Below are 14,161 nucleotides of genomic sequence, written 5' to 3'. Positions count from 1 at the left end.
TGATATGTCAACAGTTATTCCTCTTTCTGTAGGACATTGGTGATTTTTAGTTAATTGTTTTTATTAAAATCTATATCAAGTAAACTGGTCGTTCTCTGGTATCAATGTTGACAGTCAATAGTTTACTTAGTGTGATGTTAAAGTGCTAAGGGCGTGGTGGGTAGAGAGAAGTGGCGCCATGAAAATTAGTACACTCTGGTTTTTCTTCAGATGGTATAAATCTTTCGCCAGCGAAAATGGCGACCAAGCGAAATGATCTGCTCACCCTCGTCGCTTATGAGGATGATTCCGACTCGGAAACTGATACGGAGACCGCCACGAAAGGAGGGCTGGTGTCTGCTGCATATGGCGATGATGATATCAGCAGAATGGAGCAGGCAGATGAGCTTGGGGAAGAGGACGAGAGCAGCAGTCCACTGGAAGGTGAAGATTCAGAAACAGAGCTGCTGGAGGCAGATGGTTTAAAAGACATCCTCGACGTGCAGAAGAAGAATCCGCAGGAACTGGTTGCTTCGTTTTCAGAAAAAGTGAGGAACATGTCGCCTGATGACATCAAACTGCCTCCCGAGCCCATGGGGAGGTGCTCCAATCAATTACAGGAGAAAATTCAGAAGCTGTACGACCGAAAGCTGAGTGAAGGCCTTGACATGAACAACATCATTCAGAGAAAAAAGGAGTTCCGCAACCCCAGCATTTATGAAAAACTCATTCAGTTCTGTGGCATTGTTGAACACGGTACAAACTACCCAAAGGACATGTTTGACCCCCATGGATGGTCAGAGGACTCGTACTATGAGGCATTAGCCAAGGCCCAGAAAATAGAAATGGACAAAATAGAGAAAGTCAAGAAGGAGCGAGCAAAGATTGAATTTGTGACCAGAACAAAAACAGGAACCAACACCAGTTCTGGCACAGCCACCACAACCACAGCAAGCACGACCGTGGCAGATTCCCAGAAAAGGAAGAGGAAATGGGACTCTGCAGTGCCTGCGACGACAATAGCTCAGCCGACAATCATTACCACCACCGCTACGCTACCAGGGGTCGTCACGGTAACCACCAGTGCCAGCGGGGCAAAAACCACGGTCATTTCCGCTGTGGGGACCATTGTGAAGAAAGCCAAGCAATGAGCTCATGTCGAGAGTACTGTCTCTGGGTGGCCGCTGAGGTTGAGCCCTCATGGGTCAGGTTTACATTCTAGAACTTTCTTTTTCCTACTTACTGCTACTGATTCTCATCTCTACAGCTGGCTCACAAACAGGTTGGAAGAGTCCTTTACTACCCAATTTAGGGTCCTTCATGTCCCATATACGGTCAACCTAAAAAAACATTACGCCTCCTTGATGAGTGGGGAACGGCGGTTGCAATTTCAATACTGAAGGGCTCTAAACTGGACATATAGTGACCTGTAACTTACCCTGTAAATTGGCTAGCTGGAGGAGATTGAGGGGTGGAATGGGTTGGGTGGGCAAGATGGGGAGAGGGTGGATATAGGGAAGGGGGAAGGTGAGGCAACAGGGCAGCTGGTGATCACAGGTCTGGAAATCAAGCCTACATGTCTGGATATTGATGCTGCTTTCTGTCTGTCTCATGCTGTAACCTGTTGCACTTGTGCTATAAACAGTGACTGAGTGAACGCACGCTGCACACTTATGTATGATTGTAATGAAGCATTGTAAACTGCCGGCAGTGTAGAAGCACAAATAAAAGATTTTTACTTTCATGTTTTAAAAAAAAGGCTTTTACTAAACAACAAATACAGTGCCCACAATCCATTCTACAACATCAACTTCCTGCGGGAAGCGGCCACATAGGCCCCGCCCTCTCATTTACATAACTATAATGCTGTGCGAACGATTAATAGTTATTCGTCTTTTTAAAGGCTACTACCGTTTTTTAGTTGATTGTTTTTATAAAACCCCATGTCAGTTATATTGGTCTTTCTCTAGTGTCGGAGTTGACTGTCGGTGCGTTGGTTCAGTATGATGTTAAAGAGCTAAGTGCGTGGTGGGTTGAGAGTTGGGTTGGTCGATAGCTTAATATGCTCTGGTTTCTCTTCAGATCGTATAAATCTTTCGCCTTTTACTAAAGATTTCCTTTTGAGTTATCAACAGTCACAGATTGTAACTCTTTCGAGTACAATCACAGTTCTTGGTCTCCGGGAGTGGGACATGAACCCACAACCTTCTGATTCAAAGGCGAGGGTGCTATGGACTGAGCCACAGCTGACACCTCCCGTGGAGAGGAGTGCTCAGAGTTTAAATTAATTTTTTAGTGGTCCTGCTTTAGTGGGGCTGTCTTACGAACCAAAAGAAAGATTGATCTTATTACGGGTATTATTATTTGCTGAGGGAGCGTTTCTTTCGGAGCTTTCTCCAATACTATGCATTATGACTGGCTTTTAGAGTGCTCTGCGTGTGCTTGGCGTTTGCGTGATGGGCCAAAGGGTCTTTTTTTTCTCATGTAAATGCTTCAATGAGATTATTGCAAGTTCTATTTATGCCTACCAGTCATGAATACAGGGGAGAGGGGAATAGGGACCTAGACCCAAATGAATTGTCCAAAATAATTCCTATACTCCCAAGATATGTCTGTGCATAAAGATTGTGTACATGGATCTAACTTTGTATGTTATTTTATCCTGAGCAATGCTTTCCCAACTTCACTGGCCCCATCCTCTCTGCACTATATTGACATACTCTAATATGGAGGGAACAGGTGTTTAACATTAAAATCACTGGCCTGAGAAAAAAAACACTTGATTAGCAGCAGATCTACAAAGTATTTCACGATAACTTGAGTGAGTTATTTGAAAGTACTTACCTGGCAGGGGACAGACCATGAGCATGGTTCTGCCAGGGCATGGTCGTGAAGACAATGCTATGACCAATCGAGCCCCATACCATGGGGTATCAAACACCGTCCGAGTCACGGTCAAGGACAGCGAAGGAGGAGCACCTATGGATCGGTGATGAGGCATCCTGCCAAATAACTTTGACAGTCTGCTCAGGGAACCATCAAACATGATCGACCATCTCCTTTTCCCACAGGGCCTCTAGGATGATATGTACAGACTCGCCTGGTGGACTTGTGGTCAAAGGTGTTTTTCGTCATAAACTTTTCCACAAAGGAGGAGGACATGCCTATCTACGCAATGGAGCCAGCCAGGGCGGGATTGCCAGGTGCAGGCTTTTGACAGGAACTAGCCCGCAACCTTTAAGGCAATCTCAAAAATCATACAGCCAAGGAACGACGTCAGGGATCACAGAATCGGGACCCACCTGCTATTTTTAAAGGCTTCAAGAGTTATCACAATTCGGTGAAAAGTTCAGCGGGGGGTTAACTCTGTTTTTTGCTCCACTGATGCTACCAGACCTAATGAGTATTTCTACCACTTTATTTTTTTTTTCCCAGATTTCCAATCTCTGCAGTGCCTTAAATAAAAAGAGAAAATGCGGGAAAAACTCAGCAGATCCGGCAACATCTGTGGAGAGAGAAACAGAGTTAACGTTTCAAGGCTGTATGACTCCTCTCTGCAGTACCTTGCTCTCCTCTTCCTCTGGAAGTTGCTGTCGCTCACTACTCCAGACTTTGGGCTTCCTTTCCCTCACTTTTCATGGGAGCTTGCACAAAGAGTTTGAGGGAAGCAATGATAACGTCTTGAGCAGCACAGTACCCACAGTCTACAACTTCTCCTTCCCTGGGACGTGGTCAGGTAGGCCCTGCCCACATATTTGCATAACTAGAATGCTGTGTGATATGTCAACAGTTATTCCTCTTTCTGTAGGACATTGGTGATTTTTAGTTAATTGCTTTTATTAAAATCTATATCAAGTAAACTGGTCGTTCTCTGGTATCAATGTTGACAGTCAATAGTTTACTTAGTGTGATGTTAAAGTGCTAAGGGCGTGGTGGGAAGAGAGAAGTGGCGCCATGAAAATTAGTACACTCTGGTTTTTCTTCAGATGGTATAAATCTTTCGCCAGCGAAAATGGCGACCAAGCGAAATGATCTGCTCACCCTCGTCGCTTATGAGGATGATTCCGACTCGGAAACTGATACGGAGACCGCCACGAAAGGAGGGCTGGTGTCTGCTGCATATGGCGATGATGATATCAGCAGAATGGAGCAGGCAGATGAGCTTGGGGAAGAGGACGAGAGCAGCAGTCCACTGGAAGGTGAAGATTCAGAAACAGAGCTGCTGGAGGCAGATGGTTTAAAAGACATCCTCGACGTGCAGAAGAAGAATCCGCAGGAACTGGTTGCTTCGTTTTCAGAAAAAGTGAGGAACATGTCGCCTGATGACATCAAACTGCCTCCCGAGCCCATGGGGAGGTGCTCCAATCAATTACAGGAGAAAATTCAGAAGCTGTACGACCGAAAGCTGAGTGAAGGCCTTGACATGAACAACATCATTCAGAGAAAAAAGGAGTTCCGCAACCCCAGCATTTATGAAAAACTCATTCAGTTCTGTGGCATTGTTGAACACGGTACAAACTACCCAAAGGACATGTTTGACCCCCATGGATGGTCAGAGGACTCGTACTATGAGGCATTAGCCAAGGCCCAGAAAATAGAAATGGACAAAATAGAGAAAGTCAAGAAGGAGCGAGCAAAGATTGAATTTGTGACCAGAACAAAAACAGGAACCAACACCAGTTCTGGCACAGCCACCACAACCACAGCAAGCACGACCGTGGCAGATTCCCAGAAAAGGAAGAGGAAATGGGACTCTGCAGTGCCTGCGACGACAATAGCTCAGCCGACAATCATTACCACCACCGCTACGCTACCAGGGGTCGTCACGGTAACCACCAGTGCCAGCGGGGCATAAACCACGGTCATTTCCGCTGTGGGGACCATTGTGAAGAAAGCCAAGCAATGAGCTCATGTTGAGAGTACTGTCTCTGGGTGGCCGCTGAGGTTAAGCCCTCATGGGTCAGGTTTACATTCTAGAACTTTCTTTTTCCTACTTACTGCTACCGATTCTCATCTCTACAGCTGGCTCACAGACAGGTTGGAAGAGTCATTTACTGCCCAATTTAGGGTCCTTCATGTCCCATATACGGTCAACCTAAAAAAACATTACGCCTCCTTGATGAGTGGGGAACGGCGGTTGCAATTTCAATACTGAAGGGCTCTAAACTGGACATATAGTGACCTGTAACTTACCCTGTAAATTGGCTAGCTGGAGGAGATTGAGGGGTGGAATGGGTTGGGTGGGCAAGATGGGGAGAGGGTGGAGATAGGGAAGGGGGAAGGTGAGGCAACAGGGCAGCTGGTGATCACAGGTCTGGAAATCAAGCCTACATGTCTGGATATTGATGCTGCTTTCTGTCTGTCTCATGCTGTAACCTGTTGCACTTGTGCTATAAACAGTGACTGAGTGAACGCACGCTGCACACTTATGTATGATTGTAATGAAGCATTGTAAACTGCCGGCAGTGTAGAAGCACAAATAAAAGATTTTTACTTTCATGTTTTAAAAAAAAGGCTTTTACTAAACAACAAATACAGTGCCCACAATCCATTCTACAACATCAACTTCCTGCGGGAAGCGGCCACATAGGCCCCGCCCTCTCATTTACATAACTATAATGCTGTGCGAACGATTAATAGTTATTCGTCTTTTTAAAGGCTACTACCGTTTTTTAGTTGATTGTTTTTATAAAACTCCATGTCAGTTATATTGGTCTTTCTCTAGTGTCGGAGTTGACTGTCGGTGCGTTGGTTCAGTATGATGTTAAAGAGCTAAGTGCGTGGTGGGTTGAGAGTTGGGTTGGTCGATAGCTTAGTATGCTCTGGTTTCTCTTCAGATCGTATAAATCTTTCGCCTTTTACTAAAGATTTCCGTGGAGAGGAGTGCTCAGAGTTTAAATTAATTTTTTAGTGGTCCTGCTTTAGTGGGGCTGTCTTACGAACCAAAAGAAAGATTGATCTTATTACGGGTATTATTATTTGCTGAGGGAGCGTTTCTTTCGGAGCTTTCTCCAATACTATGCATTATGACTGGCTTTTAGAGTGCTCTGCGTGTGCTTGGCGTTTGCGTGATGGGCCAAAGGGTCTTTTTTTTCTCATGTAAATGCTTCAATGAGATTATTGCAAGTTCTATTTATGCCTACCAGTCATGAATACAGGGGAGAGGGGAATAGGGACCTAGACCCAAATGAATTGTCCAAAATAATTCCTATACTCCCAAGCTATGTCTGTGCATAAAGATTGTGTACATGGATCTAACTTTGTATGTTATTTTATCCTGAGCAATGCTTTCCCAACTTCACTGGCCCCATCCTCTCTGCACTATATTGACATACTCTAATATGGAGGGAACAGGTGTTTAACATTAAAATCACTGGCCTGAGAAAAAAAACACTTGATTAGCAGCAGATCTACAAAGTATTTCACGATAACTTGAGTGAGTTATTTGAAAGTACTTACCTGGCAGGGGACAGACCATGAGCATGGTTCTGCCAGGGCATGGTCGTGAAGACAATGCTATGACCAATCGAGCCCCATACCATGGGGTATCAAACACCGTCCGAGTCACGGTCAAGGACAGCGAAGGAGGAGCACCTATGGATCGGTGATGAGGCATCCTGCCAAATAACTTTGACAGTCTGCTCAGGGAACCATCAAACATGATCGACCATCTCCTTTTCCCACAGGGCCTCTAGGATGATATGTACAGACTCGCCTGGTGGACTTGTGGTCAAAGGTGTTTTTCGTCATAAACTTTTCCACAAAGGAGGAGGACATGCCTATCTACGCAATGGAGCCAGCCAGGGCGGGATTGCCAGGTGCAGGCTCTTGACAGGAACTAGCCCGCAACCTTTAAGGCAATCTCAAAAATCATACAGCCAAGGAACGACGTCAGGGATCACAGAATCGGGACCCACCTGCTATTTTTAAAGGCTTCAAGAGTTATCACAATTCGGTGAAAAGTTCAGCGGGGGGTTAACTCTGTTTTTTGCTCCACTGATGCTACCAGACCTAATGAGTATTTCTACCACTTTATTTTTTTTTTCCAGATTTCCAATCTCTGCAGTGCCTTAAATAAAAAGAGAAAATGCGGGAAAAACTCAGCAGATCCGGCAACATCTGTGGAGAGAGAAACAGAGTTAACGTTTCAAGGCTGTATGACTCCTCTCTGCAGTACCTTGCTCTCCTCTTCCTCTGGAAGTTGCTGTCACTCACTACTCCAGACTTTGGGCTTCCTTTCCCTCACTTTTCATGGGAGCTTGCACAAAGAGTTTGAGGGAAGCAATGATAACGTCTTGAGCAGCACAGTACCCACAGTCTACAACTTCTCCTTCCCTGGGACGTGGTCAGGTAGGCCCTGCCCACATATTTGCATAACTAGAATGCTGTGTGATATGTCAACAGTTATTCCTCTTTCTGTAGGACATTGGTGATTTTTAGTTAATTGTTTTTATTAAAATCTATATCAAGTAAACTGGTCGTTCTCTGGTATCAATGTTGACAGTCAATAGTTTACATAGTGTGATGTTAAAGTGCTAAGGGCGTGGTGGGAAGAGAGAAGTGGCGCCATGAAAATTAGTACACTCTGGTTTTTCTTCAGATGGTATAAATCTTTCGCCAGCGAAAATGGCGACCAAGCGAAATGTTCTGCTCACCCTCGTCGCTTATGAGGATGATTCCGACTCGGAAACTGATACGGAGACCGCCACGAAAGGAGGGCTGGTGTCTGCTGCATATGGCGATGATGATATCAGCAGAATGGAGCAGGCAGATGAGCTTGGGGAAGAGGACGAGAGCAGCAGTCCACTGGAAGGTGAAGATTCAGAAACAGAGCTGCTGGAGGCAGATGGTTTAAAAGACATCCTCGACGTGCAGAAGAAGAATCCGCAGGAACTGGTTGCTTCGTTTTCAGAAAAAGTGAGGAACATGTCGCCTGATGACATCAAACTGCCTCCCGAGCCCATGGGGAGGTGCTCCAATCAATTACAGGAGAAAATTCAGAAGCTGTACGACCGAAAGCTGAGTGAAGGCCTTGACATGAACAACATCATTCAGAGAAAAAAGGAGTTCCGCAACCCCAGCATTTATGAAAAACTCATTCAGTTCTGTGGCATTGTTGAACACGGTACAAACTACCCAAAGGACATGTTTGACCCCCATGGATGGTCAGAGGACTCGTACTATGAGGCATTAGCCAAGGCCCAGAAAATAGAAATGGACAAAATAGAGAAAGTCAAGAAGGAGCGAGCAAAGATTGAATTTGTGACCAGAACAAAAACAGGAACCAACACCAGTTCTGGCACAGCCACCACAACCACAGCAAGCACGACCGTGGCAGATTCCCAGAAAAGGAAGAGGAAATGGGACTCTGCAGTGCCTGCGACGACAATAGCTCAGCCGACAATCATTACCACCACCGCTACGCTACCAGGGGTCGTCACGGTAACCACCAGTGCCAGCGGGGCAAAAACCACGGTCATTTCCGCTGTGGGGACCATTGTGAAGAACGCCAAGCAATGAGCTCATGTCGAGAGTACTGTCTCTGGGTGGCCGCTGAGGTTAAGCCCTCATGGGCCAGGTTTACATTCTAGAACTTTCTTTTTCCTACTTACTGCTACCGATTCTCATCTCTACAGCTGGCTCACAGACAGGTTGGAAGAGTCCTTTACTGCCCAATTTAGGGTCCTTCATGTCCCATATACGGTCAACCTAAAAAAACATTACGCCTCCTTGATGAGTGGGGAACGGCGGTTGCAATTTCAATACTGAAGGGCTCTAAACTGGACATATAGTGACCTGTAACTTACCCTGTAAATTGGCTAGCTGGAGGAGATTGAGGGGTGGAATGGGTTGGGTGGGCAAGATGGGGAGAGGGTGGAGATAGGGAAGGGGGAAGGTGAGGCAACAGGGCAGCTGGTGATCACAGGTCTGGAAATCAAGCCTACATGTCTGGATATTGATGCTGCTTTCTGTCTGTCTCATGCTGTAACCTGTTGCACTTGTGCTATAAACAGTGACTGAGTGAACGCACGCTGCACACTTATGTATGATTGTAATGAAGCATTGTAAACTGCCGGCAGTGTAGAAGCACAAATAAAAGATTTTTACTTTCATGTTTTAAAAAAAAGGCTTTTACTAAACAACAAATACAGTGCCCACAATCCATTCTACAACATCAACTTCCTGCGGGAAGCGGCCACATAGGCCCCGCCCTCTCATTTACATAACTATAATGCTGTGCGAACGATTAATAGTTATTCGTCTTTTTAAAGGCTACTACCGTTTTTTAGTTGATTGTTTTTATAAAACTCCATGTCAGTTATATTGGTCTTCTCTAGTGTCGGAGTTGACTGTCGGTGCGTTGGTTCAGTATGATGTTAAAGAGCTAAGTGCGTGGTGGGTTGAGAGTTGGGTTGGTCGATAGCTTAGTATGCTCTGGTTTCTCTTCAGATCGTATAAATCTTTCGCCTTTTACTAAAGATTTCCGTGGAGAGGAGTGCTCAGAGTTTAAATTAATTTTTTAGTGGTCCTGCTTTAGTGGGGCTGTCTTACGAACCAAAAGAAAGATTGATCTTATTACGGGTATTATTATTTGCTGAGGGAGCGTTTCTTTCGGAGCTTTCTCCAATACTATGCATTATGACTGGCTTTTAGAGTGCTCTGCGTGTGCTTGGCGTTTGCGTGATGGGCCAAAGGGTCTTTTTTTTCTCATGTAAATGCTTCAATGAGATTATTGCAAGTTCTATTTATGCCTACCAGTCATGAATACAGGGGAGAGGGGAATAGGGACCTAGACCCAAATGAGTTGTCCAAAATAATTCCTATACTCCCAAGATATGTCTGTGCATAAAGATTGTGTACATGGATCTAACTTTGTATGTTATTTTATCCTGAGCAATGCTTTCCCAACTTCACTGGCCCCATCCTCTCTGCACTATATTGACATACTCTAATATGGAGGGAACAGGTGTTTAACATTAAAATCACTGGCCTGAGAAAAAAAACACTTGATTAGCAGCAGATCTACAAAGTATTTCACGATAACTTGAGTGAGTTATTTGAAAGTACTTACCTGGCAGGGGACAGACCATGAGCATGGTTCTGCCAGGGCATGGTCGTGAAGACAATGCTATGACCAATCGAGCCCCATACCATGGGGTATCAAACACCGTCCGAGTCACGGTCAAGGACAGCGAAGGAGGAGCACCTATGGATCGGTGATGAGGCATCCTGCCAAATAACTTTGACAGTCTGCTCAGGGAACCATCAAACATGATCGACCATCTCCTTTTCCCACAGGGCCTCTAGGATGATATGTACAGACTCGCCTGGTGGACTTGTGGTCAAAGGTGTTTTTCGTCATAAACTTTTCCACAAAGGAGGAGGACATGCCTATCTACGCAATGGAGCCAGCCAGGGCGGGATTGCCAGGTGCAGGCTCTTGACAGGAACTAGCCCGCAACCTTTAAGGCAATCTCAAAAATCATACAGCCAAGGAACGACGTCAGGGATCACAGAATCGGGACCCACCTGCTATTTTTAAAGGCTTCAAGAGTTATCACAATTCGGTGAAAAGTTCAGCGGGGGGTTAACTCTGTTTTTTGCTCCACTGATGCTACCAGACCTAATGAGTATTTCTACCACTTTATTTTTTTTTTCCAGATTTCCAATCTCTGCAGTGCCTTAAATAAAAAGAGAAAATGCGGGAAAAACTCAGCAGATCCGGCAACATCTGTGGAGAGAGAAACAGAGTTAACGTTTCAAGGCTGTATGACTCCTCTCTGCAGTACCTTGCTCTCCTCTTCCTCTGGAAGTTGCTGTCGCTCACTACTCCAGACTTTGGGCTTCCTTTCCCTCACTTTTCATGGGAGCTTGCACAAAGAGTTTGAGGGAAGCAATGATAACGTCTTGAGCAGCACAGTACCCACAGTCTACAACTTCTCCTTCCCTGGGACGTGGTCAGGTAGGCCCTGCCCACATATTTGCATAACTAGAATGCTGTGTGATATGTCAACAGTTATTCCTCTTTCTGTAGGACATTGGTGATTTTTAGTTAATTGCTTTTATTAAAATCTATATCAAGTAAACTGGTCGTTCTCTGGTATCAATGTTGACAGGCAATAGTTTACTTAGTGTGATGTTAAAGTGCTAAGGGCGTGGTGGGTAGAGAGAAGTGGCGCCATGAAAATTAGTACACTCTGGTTTTTCTTCAGATGGTATAAATCTTTCGCCAGCGAAAATGGCGACCAAGCGAAATGATCTGCTCACCCTCGTCGCTTATGAGGATGATTCCGACTCGGAAACTGATACGGAGACCGCCACGAAAGGAGGGCTGGTGTCTGCTGCATATGGCGATGATGATATCAGCAGAATGGAGCAGGCAGATGAGCTTGGGGAAGAGGACGAGAGCAGCAGTCCACTGGAAGGTGAAGATTCAGAAACAGAGCTGCTGGAGGCAGATGGTTTAAAAGACATCCTCGACGTGCAGAAGAAGAATCCGCAGGAACTGGTTGCTTCGTTTTCAGAAAAAGTGAGGAACATGTCGCCTGATGACATCAAACTGCCTCCCGAGCCCATGGGGAGGTGCTCCAATCAATTACAGGAGAAAATTCAGAAGCTGTACGACCGAAAGCTGAGTGAAGGCCTTGACATGAACAACATCATTCAGAGAAAAAAGGAGTTCCGCAACCCCAGCATTTATGAAAAACTCATTCAGTTCTGTGGCATTGTTGAACACGGTACAAACTACCCAAAGGACATGTTTGACCCCCATGGATGGTCAGAGGACTCGTACTATGAGGCATTAGCCAAGGCCCAGAAAATAGAAATGGACAAAATAGAGAAAGTCAAGAAGGAGCGAGCAAAGATTGAATTTGTGACCAGAACAAAAACAGGAACCAACACCAGTTCTGGCACAGCCACCACAACCACAGCAAGCACGACCGTGGCAGATTCCCAGAAAAGGAAGAGGAAATGGGACTCTGCAGTGCCTGCGACGACAATAGCTCAGCCGACAATCATTACCACCACCGCTACGCTACCAGGGGTCGTCACGGTAACCACCAGTGCCAGCGGGGCAAAAACCACGGTCATTTCCGCTGTGGGGACCATTGTGAAGAACGCCAAGCAATGAGCTCATGTCGAGAGTACTGTCTCTGGGTGGCCGCTGAGGTTAAGCCCTCATGGGTCAGGTTTACATTCTAGAACTTTCTTTTTCCTACTTACTGCTACCGATTCTCATCTCTACAGCTGGCTCACAGACAGGTTGGAAGAGTCCTTTACTGCCCAATTTAGGGTCCTTCATGTCCCATATACGGTCAACCTAAAAAAACATTACGCCTCCTTGATGAGTGGGGAACGGCGGCTGCAATTTCAATACTGAAGGGCTCTAAACTGGACATATAGTGACCTGTAACTTACCCTGTAAATTGGCTAGCTGGAGGAGATTGAGGGGTGGAATGGGTTGGGTGGGCAAGATGGGGAGAGGGTGGAGATAGGGAAGGGGGAAGGTGAGGCAACAGGGCAGCTGGTGATCACAGGTCTGGAAATCAAGCCTACATGTCTGGATATTGATGCTGCTTTCTGTCTGTCTCATGCTGTAACCTGTTGCACTTGTGCTATAAACAGTGACTGAGTGAACGCACGCTGCACACTTATGTATGATTGTAATGAAGCATTGTAAACTGCCGGCAGTGTAGAAGCACAAATAAAAGATTTTTACTTTCATGTTTTAAAAAAAAGGCTTTTACTAAACAACAAATACAGTGCCCACAATCCATTCTACAACATCAACTTCCTGCGGGAAGCGGCCACATAGGCCCCGCCCTCTCATTTACATAACTATAATGCTGTGCGAACGATTAATAGTTATTCGTCTTTTTAAAGGCTACTACCGTTTTCTAGTTGATTGTTTTTATAAAACTCCATGTCAGTTATATTGGTCTTTCTCTAGTGTCGGAGTTGACTGTCGGTGCGTTGGTTCAGTATGATGTTAAAGAGCTAAGTGCGTGGTGGGTCGAGAGTTGGGTTGGTCGATAGGTTAATGTGCTCTGGTTTCTCTTCAGATCGTATAAATCTTTCGCCTTTTACTAAAGATTTCCGTGGAGAGGAGTGCTCAGAGTTTAAATTAATTTTTTAGTGGTCCTGCTTTAGTGGGGCTGTCTTACGAACCAAAAGAAAGATTGATCTTATTACGGGTATTATTATTTGCTGAGGGAGCGTTTCTTTCGGAGCTTTCTCCAATACTATGCATTATGACTGGCTTTTAGAGTGCTCTGCGTGTGCTTGGCGTTTGCGTGATGGGCCAAAGGGTCTTTTTTTTCTCATGTAAATGCTTCAATGAGATTATTGCAAGTTCTATTTATGCCTACCAGTCATGAATACAGGGGAGAGGGGAATAGGGACCTAGACCCAAATGAGTTGTCCAAAATAATTCCTATACTCCCAAGATATGTCTGTGCATAAAGATTGTGTACATGGATCTAACTTTGTATGTTATTTTATCCTGAGCAATGCTTTCCCAACTTCACTGGCCCCATCCTCTCTGCACTATATTGACATACTCTAATATGGAGGGAACAGGTGTTTAACATTAAAATCACTGGCCTGAGAAAAAAAACACTTGATTAGCAGCAGATCTACAAAGTATTTCACGATAACTTGAGTGAGTTATTTGAAAGTACTTACCTGGCAGGGGACAGACCATGAGCATGGTTCTGCCAGGGCATGGTCGTGAAGACAATGCTATGACCAATCGAGCCCCATACCATGGGGTATCAAACACCGTCCGAGTCACGGTCAAGGACAGCGAAGGAGGAGCACCTATGGATCGGTGATGAGGCATCCTGCCAAATAACTTTGACAGTCTGCTCAGGGAACCATCAAACATGATCGACCATCTCCTTTTCCCACAGGGCCTCTAGGATGATATGTACAGACTCGCCTGGTGGACTTGTGGTCAAAGGTGTTTTTCGTCATAAACTTTTCCACAAAGGAGGAGGACATGCCTATCTACGCAATGGAGCCAGCCAGGGCGGGATTGCCAGGTGCAGGCTTTTGACAGGAACTAGCCCGCAACCTTTAAGGCAATCTCAAAAATCATACAGCCAAGGAACGACGTCAGGGATCACAGAATCGGGACCCACCTGCTATTTTTAAAGGCTTCAAGAGTTATCACAATTCG

At 45.4% G+C, this 14,161-nt stretch overlaps 4 non-coding genes and 4 pseudogenes across 4 annotated transcripts; all 8 read left to right on the top strand.

Moving 5' to 3' along the window:
* Positions 1–236: 236 nt before the first annotated feature.
* LOC144690103 (SAP30-binding protein pseudogene) lies at positions 237–1,130 on the top strand (annotated as a pseudogene).
* A 913-nt stretch (positions 1,131–2,043) lies between these two features.
* LOC144690214 (U5 spliceosomal RNA) lies at positions 2,044–2,158 on the top strand. Its single transcript, XR_013578813.1, has one exon. It is a non-coding gene; the product is annotated as a U5 spliceosomal RNA (small nuclear RNA).
* A 1,833-nt stretch (positions 2,159–3,991) lies between these two features.
* LOC144690036 (SAP30-binding protein pseudogene) lies at positions 3,992–4,834 on the top strand (annotated as a pseudogene).
* A 962-nt stretch (positions 4,835–5,796) lies between these two features.
* On the top strand, positions 5,797–5,911 carry LOC144690186 (U5 spliceosomal RNA). The gene has a single exon (XR_013578787.1). It is a non-coding gene; the product is annotated as a U5 spliceosomal RNA (small nuclear RNA).
* A 1,694-nt stretch (positions 5,912–7,605) lies between these two features.
* Positions 7,606–8,499, top strand: LOC144690102 (SAP30-binding protein pseudogene; annotated as a pseudogene).
* Positions 8,500–9,409: 910 nt separating this feature from the next.
* LOC144690279 (U5 spliceosomal RNA) lies at positions 9,410–9,524 on the top strand. The gene has a single exon (XR_013578861.1). It is a non-coding gene; the product is annotated as a U5 spliceosomal RNA (small nuclear RNA).
* Positions 9,525–11,218: 1,694 nt separating this feature from the next.
* Positions 11,219–12,112, top strand: LOC144690035 (SAP30-binding protein pseudogene; annotated as a pseudogene).
* Positions 12,113–13,023: 911 nt separating this feature from the next.
* LOC144690199 (U5 spliceosomal RNA) lies at positions 13,024–13,138 on the top strand. Its single transcript, XR_013578801.1, has one exon. It is a non-coding gene; the product is annotated as a U5 spliceosomal RNA (small nuclear RNA).
* The last annotated feature ends 1,023 nt before the right edge of the window (positions 13,139–14,161 follow it).

The sequence above is a fragment of the Cetorhinus maximus genome, chromosome 14 (assembly GCF_964194155.1).
Source record: "Cetorhinus maximus chromosome 14, sCetMax3.hap1.1, whole genome shotgun sequence".
NCBI classification, from domain to species: Eukaryota; Metazoa; Chordata; class Chondrichthyes; order Lamniformes; family Cetorhinidae; genus Cetorhinus; species Cetorhinus maximus.
This window is presented reverse-complemented; position numbering and strand designations above follow the sequence as displayed.